Source organism: Lactuca serriola, chromosome 4, assembly GCF_051521515.1.
Source record: "Lactuca serriola cultivar US96UC23 chromosome 4, Lser_US96UC23_V15, whole genome shotgun sequence".
NCBI classification, from domain to species: domain Eukaryota; kingdom Viridiplantae; phylum Streptophyta; class Magnoliopsida; order Asterales; family Asteraceae; genus Lactuca; species Lactuca serriola.
In genome coordinates, this window is record NC_136411.1 from 234,570,073 (window position 1) to 234,577,773 (window position 7,701).

Here is a 7,701-nt window from a genome sequence, read left to right on the forward strand (position 1 = left end):
GGGCCATATAGGATTAGTATTATTGTTGTGTTTCACTTTGCATGTTGTGACTTCCAGAATAACTGGGTTATTCAAATCATCCATGGTCGATCATACTTGGGAAGTAGGTATTGAGGCAAGACTTTCATAAATGGGGATATAGAGGTGTTTTAGTCATAGCACAAGTTGGCTACAGTGTTCATGAGTACTCCTGGAATAAGATTCGAGTATTGGATTCAACCCACGCACATCTGAATCACTTCATGGATTTTATCACGAGTGATTATGAGACGATAATATCTTATATTCTTGAAACGGAGACATGTGAGTTGTAGTTGCGATTCGGTTTCACATTGACATATGTAAACGCACCAGTAACTTGGTTGTTATAAAACATATTATTGTGTGTAATTTGATAAGTAAGTACAAGGAAGAATTTGGGTCGAAGTTTATCCGTTCCTTTTACCCCATGTGGATAAAAGCGATATTTGTGGGCCCCACAATGATTTTGTGATGACACCCCTAAGTGCTTGGCCAAGCCTGGACTGATTTGATTTGCTCAATTAGTCTGTCGTCACAAATCGGAAATCGGGAAACAACAGATGGACAGAGAGAATAATTATCATCCATGTCTCAGTCCATATGATATCTAGAATGGAGGAATATATGATCCCTTATCTAATGGACGCGTCATTGACTAGGTCAGAGTTTGACAACAGCTTTTAAGAGTTACGATGGCTAGTCAGGTTGTGGATTCGTACTTCCAATAATAGTTATTTGATTTATCCAAGTGGGAGACTATTGGATTAGTGTCTAAGTCCATAATTATAATTGGTATGTACTTGACCCGGGAGTAACATGGTCCATTTGGGTTGCATATCACCGAGACAATTTGATAGGATGGACTTTTGAGAAGAGGTTATTTATGATTTGTTAATATATTATAAGTTCTAATATATTAATATGAAATCATATTATTTAATTAGTATTGATCAAGAATTAGTTTGGAATTAATTCTGTGATCAAAAGAGACAAATTAAATGGGGATTCATTTGGTAAATCATTTATTCTTATAAAGTGGGCTTGTGATCCATAATTCTTTATGTTGGGATAAACCCATGTTTTGAACCATGGATACTCCATGGAGGTTAAAATGCATGGAGCCTAAGGAATGTGGAAAGTCATGCACATTAGGGTTTGCATGGTGTAACCCTAATTAAGCCACACTATATAAGAAGTCGATTAGCCTCCAAAATTGTGGACTAGTTCTTGAAAGATCATTGAGCCGATTTTGGTGTGAGGATATTCTCTCAAAAGTCATTCTTTGTCCAAAGGTGTGTTGTTATTCCATTTGAGGCATTCATAGTATTGGTGCTAAGTTCTTGAAGGCCAAAACTACACGCTACAAAAAAGAGGTAATTCTATAACTCATTTCTATGATGTTTATGTCATTTGTATGCTAGTTGTAGGCTTAATGCTTCGAAAACAATATTGCATGTATAATTAGAGAAAATATTGATCCAAAGCATCTAGGGTTGAACGTACCACATAAGAGTGTTAGAATGCTCAAAACCCTTCACATTTTATGACCTAGAACCTATAATATGACCCAGATCTGGTGTTGCACGAAATGGCAATATTAATTAAGCACTTAATGGTCATTTGGGCAAAAACCAACTTGTACGCTAGGCATATTGATTTCTATGTTTCCCGTAAAGCCAAAGGATCCAGTACGCTCCCTAGTGGAGTTTGGGCTTCATTGGGTTCTTAAGCTATTTGGGCCCTCTTCAACCTTGGGCATGGACCCATTAAGAGTTATTGGGCCTTTGTACTTGTTTTGGACAATATGAGGCATGGCTGGGCCTATTGGGCCTTATGGCCCAGTATTCTTTTACACTTTGGATCTTAGGCCCATTTAGGAATAATGGATCTTGGGCCATATTGGAGGAGTTTGGATTTAGGATTTTGGGCCCTTGGTTAGGTTTGTGTCATAATCCTAATTAGGGTCATTTGTATATTTATATAGTGTGAGATTTTTTGGATTGGTAGCCGAGCAACTATTATTTTCAGTAGACCGAGGTGAGTCCCTTCTCGGTATTACGGGTTGAAGGCACCAAGGTCGGACCATTATCTATCTATGCAAAATGTTATTTGTTATGCTTTACATATTGTGATAGGGTTGGAACACAACCTAGGGCGGGCGCCGAATATGATATGTCGGGTTGAAATATACCCCAGGACGGGGCCCACTATGATATGTTGGGTTGAAATATACCCTAGGGTGAGGCCCCAAGGCAGGGGCCATATTTGTGTTGGGTTGGAATGAACCTTAGAGTTGGGCCCATTTTTACGATTAGTATGTGCTATTTTGGAAAACTCACTAAGCTTTTACTTACAGTTTATTTGGGTGCTTTCAGGTTAATCACGTACTAAGTGGAAGGGCCCGACTTGATGGAGCAGCATTCACTCTCCGACATTTTCCGCATTGATTGTTATGGATACTGTTATCTTTTGTTATGACTTCATGTAATGGATTTACTAGGTTATAGCCCGTGTAATACACGGTTTGAAAAATTAAAATAACTTAAAGACAATACAAAAACTAATCATTAATAATAAAATATTTTTGATTGTCAACTTGGAATATGGAATTTTATAAGTACATTCATAAAATTGATATTATTTAATAAAAAAACATATTGAATTTTGAAATTAAAAAATAATAATAATGATTTATGGTATCGTTTAATCAGCATTAATCTTCAAAATAAGAATAGAAAGAAAGTAATTGTTTCAGTAACTTACTTTGTATATTGTGGTCTAATAAATATAACTTGTTTTGTTCCTTGTGATCTAATCAATATTAATATATATCATCGAATTTTTTTTTCTTAAAAAGATAAAAGGTTTTCATAATAAAGTAAATTTGATATCCATTCCTATAATCCTATCATTTTCTTCCTCTCTACTCAACGAAAAAAAAAAAAAACTAACATTTGTATTTTCACTTTACGTGTTTGATCCCTAACCTATTTTTTTAACTTGAAAGGTCCCTACTGCTTGTTTTTGTTATGCGCTTAGTCCCTGTGTTACCTACAAAATTATTTTGCCTTTGATTTTTTAATTTGTTTAAATAAACACACACCTTGAACCCCACCCCATCACGTTACCTTACCTACCCCACCACTTTTCCCTATCTAAATAATAGTTATTTTAGGTAAGATAGGGAGTAAGCGTGTAACAAAAAACAAACATTAGGGGCCAAACGCGTAAGAAAAACAAATAGTATATACTTTCCGAGTTAAAAAAATAAGTTATGGACCAAACACATAAATTACCCCAAACCATAGGGACCATTCGTGTAATTTAGTCTAAACCGAAAAACAAAACCAACAATATTAGTGATTCCTCGTAGAAAAAAAAAGATTAAAAAATTACATAGAAAACATATTAGAAAAGGTTAGGAACCAATTAAAAAATCAATACATAGAAAAAATTAGAAAGGGTTAGGTAAATACAATAAATAACAATATACCACCCATCTACCATATACTTATTATTAGTTACCTCAAAAAGTTTCCATCCAATTTTAGTCCTACTTTTTACATTGCCCAACACTTTTGGTCTTTGTTTCAAATTGTAAATTTTTTAATAATTACAAAATGTTAAACATCATTAACAGATCAAATGAAACCAAAAGAGGCAAGATACTTATATACATTTTTCTTTTTGCGTTAATACAAAGATATTTAAGTTTCATTAATTTAAAGATATAACACTAATAATAACAACACCAACAATAATAATAATAATAATAATAATAATAATAATAATAATATGTTTACTAATTCTAGTAGCTACTCCTTCTCGCTATACGTGATTAACCAATGAACAAAGGTAACAAAATTGAAATAAAGTCAAAAAAGTGATTTCATTGACATCTTACAACAACAGTGACCAACTTTAGTGGATTATTCCCCAGCAATTAACTTGCTTAATCAAGTGGGTTCAACTCAACACGAATAAGCTGATAATCAAGATTATCTAACCAATCCAAATATCATTATTTTCTTATATATTTTCTAGTTAAGGTACATAACTTGAGAAATAAACACAAATTTAGTCTAAAGACCATCAGAGTAGGGAATAACATTCGAAAACTTTGATAAAATCAAGATCTGTAGTTTAAAACAATCTATTTTCATAAAATCAAAATGAAGCATTGTGGAATTTAAAAATTGTCCATTTCCATAATACTAACCTTCGTTCTGAAGCACTCAACTTCTTCATCTTATCTAGACCTTTATGCATAGTCTTGCTATCAAAATCATCAAAAAATGAAGTTGTTAAAAAATAAATGGAAAACAGTTAATTTAAATGACATTGTTATTAAAAACAACTTTGATTGGCATGCTTCTTCATTTTAAATGGGGTATATATATATTTCACAATTTCACTATTTTGTAAAGAAACTTACCATGTTTGGCATATATCCCATTCCAAATACATATTTTCTGAAAAACTTTGCATAAAGAGTTTGGGGATGACACTTAATCCAAAAAACAAAGAAAAATGTTATCAAATTTAGGATACGCAGAGGAACAAATTTGAGATACCTGTAAAAGAGTCATTTGAAAAAAAAAAAACTTCACCAAAGAATCTCATGGTTTCTGACCCATATAGTTTATATACTCTTAATGTAGATAACAAAGAGAGGTTTGTTTTTAATAAGTGAGTATTCCAAAAGAGGGTTACATGTCCACTGAACGTTTATAAGAGCTATGAGATAGTTATGAATATAGATAAAATTATACATGGGAACAAAAATGCAAGAAAGGGTAAAATGGTCAACTACTTTAATTTTCAAAAATAATTGTATTTTAATAATGTACCAAACTGTCTAATAGAAGAACGAATCTTGGGTTTGTTGGATTCTCAATAACTTATTGAAGAGGCAATATCACGACTTCAATCATGGTTGATTCACCCCAACATACCTGCAACATCAAAACTACAACATGAGTACTGAAATCGTTTGAGAAGATGAGAGGTAATTTGAATGTTATTGATTTCATTATGTTGTTTGTAAAAAAAAACATTAGGAAAAAATTAAGGAAAATTGTATACCTTTATGCTATTGTTTAACTCTTTACTTAGAAAGATTTTCTGATTTTATGAATTATGCGGTTCAACAACTGAGTGTTTAGTTTGGCAAGAGCGGTGATAAAGGTAAGATCATAGCCGGAAGTTGTAAGTAGTGTGGATGTGCTTTCCAGAAGAATAATATTACATGAATGGTCCATACTAAACAGCAAGGGCCAGAAATGTAAAAACATTTCTAGATTTTAATATAAAGAAACAATTATTACCGGTTAAATCCTCAATGTTTGCAGGCTTCATGTCAACAATATGAAAACTTTGACTATTGACTTCCAAGATCGAAATCTTTATCCATAAATCATCAACTAAAATAACTGTTTCACACTCGCTACAAAATGGAAATAATTAATAAATAATCAAATAATATTAAAATGTATCTTAAATAAATTATTGAAGCACACCTGTTATCAAAAATGGAATTAATATGATAGTCATGAGCATGGGCATATGTTTTTACACATCTAGCTAAAAGGTTGGTATCCTGACCGGTTACCCAGGGTAACTTTGGATACCAATGTGCATTTAAATTTCATATGGTTCCGGATGGAAGTTATCACACAATCCACAAAGTTGAAACATCACTAAAAAAAACTAGAAAAATGTATATGTTTAGTGATTAGTCTCTAAAATAACTACAGAAAAAAGACTACAAAAAATCTCATTTACTTGATAAACAGAGACTTGGCCCTAATGGCCCCAACATCATCCTAAACATTGCAACGAAGCCTGCACCACAAATTTAATGTAGAGTCTCTAATTCTTGCTAAAAACACAACCATCGAGCATCACTCTAGTTTCTAGCACCACAATATAGCGACCCGAAACCATCTATGTCATAAACACACTTGCAGCTGATTATCCCTATACGAATGTGGTAGGTGATATTAGATGATTACAATATATTTCAACCAATCTAAAGAAAAAATTTAGCAGTTGGTTCATAAGCTAAGTTTTTTACAGTCAATACTCATGACGTTCAATATTATTCTTAAATGGATACATATTATTCAAAAAAATATCAAATAATAGCAATAATCTTGCTAGCAAAATAAAAATATAGAGCAAATGTTAAATGTAGGCTGAAAACGATACCTGATGTTAAATACATAAAAAAATATTATATTACCCTTTCCTTGTTTCGGTTGAAACAAAATACCATGCAATAGCAAACAACACCCGTCGATTTGAAGCAGAATGATAGTTAATGGAGAGTAGATGGACCGATTAATGACCATTGTCGCTCAAAACCACCAGATTTCACTCTTTCGTCTTTACAAATAAAGTGTTTAGATATTTACACACAAGTTACCTAGCAGCAGAGGGATATGAACACAACGGTGAAGGGAATCCATTTGGCAAGAATATTGTTGGTGCTTAATGTGTTTCTTTGAAAATAGAGAAAGGTAGTGTGAGTTTGAAGAAGAAAGCGGCTACTCCATTTGAGAAAGGGTTGTCTAGGGTTTCAATTGTAGTGATTTACAGAGATATAGGGAGAGACGTATCGATTGAAGAATTATGTGTGAGGTAATTGCTTATTTAGCGACTAATTTTACAACTGAAGGGAGAGAATTGGGGATTTTGAAATGCAAATCACAGCTAATCTAATCAAGAGACCGAGATTTGAGGATGATTGAAGATTTAGAAGATAAATTCTTGATTTTCCTATTGACATGTGAAAATTGAAGAGGAAAGTATTTGATTGGTAAATGAACATATAAGGCAGAAGGTTAATTTCGGAATTCCACATTGAAAAAATGAGCGGGAATACAAGCAACGAGGGTGTTTGGACGAAGAATGACACGTGGCAAAATAGTACTTGTTTATTAGGATATGGGATGGGATTTTAAACCAAATATGAATGAAATTCCCATTTTAAAAATGAAAATTTTTATCTAAGTTTTTTAGTTGTTACAAGAATTGGACAAGTTGGCCAAACTGGTGAGTACGCGGGATGTAGAAGCATGTACGATGCACGTACAAGCCGTTTAAGCTGTACGTTGTGTGTACAGGTTGAATACGGCTAGCATACTCAGCAGGTTGGATTTCTTTAGGCTTCAGTTTTAGGCTTGAGTGGGCTTATTGTTTTGGGCCATTTTAGGCCATCAGAATTAATTGGTTGGGTTGTTGAGTTTTTTTTTTGGATTTTCTTGAGAGAAGGCCCATGAAAGGGATTGGGCTCAATTTGGAAAATTGACCCATATTTGGGACTTAGGTGCTTATTTTGGATTTTGGGCTTTTGGACATTTGGATTGGGCCTTGACCTTAGGCTAATTTAGAGGAAGGGTTAAAAGGTCTTTTACCTTAATTGGGACTCTTAGTGTGAGGCAAGACTCAATTATTAATTTATGGTGATTTAGTATTTGATAACGTGGGGATTTTAGCGGATATGCAGTCAAAGTTTTATCTGTAGGTTTCAGTTGTCTGAGGTGAGTCTTCTCACTGTACGATGGGTCGAAGGCACCAATGTCGGTCCATTGGCTTATGTATTATGGAAAGACCAAGGGGTGGCTCTCGCCATTTGTATGAAACACCTGGAGGTGGCTCCTGGCAAATCAGTATGCA

General features: G+C 33.6%; 1 long non-coding RNA gene across 1 annotated transcript; it reads right to left on the minus strand.

Annotated features, from left to right (window-relative positions):
• Positions 1-3,844: 3,844 nt before the first annotated feature.
• LOC145096834 (uncharacterized) lies at positions 3,845-6,822 on the minus strand. The gene is made up of 3 exons (XR_013704123.1): positions 5,541-6,822; positions 5,349-5,467; positions 3,845-4,976 (listed from the first exon to the last, which is right to left on the minus strand). It is a non-coding gene; the product is annotated as an uncharacterized LOC145096834 (long non-coding RNA).
• Between the last annotated feature and the right edge of the window lie 879 nt (positions 6,823-7,701).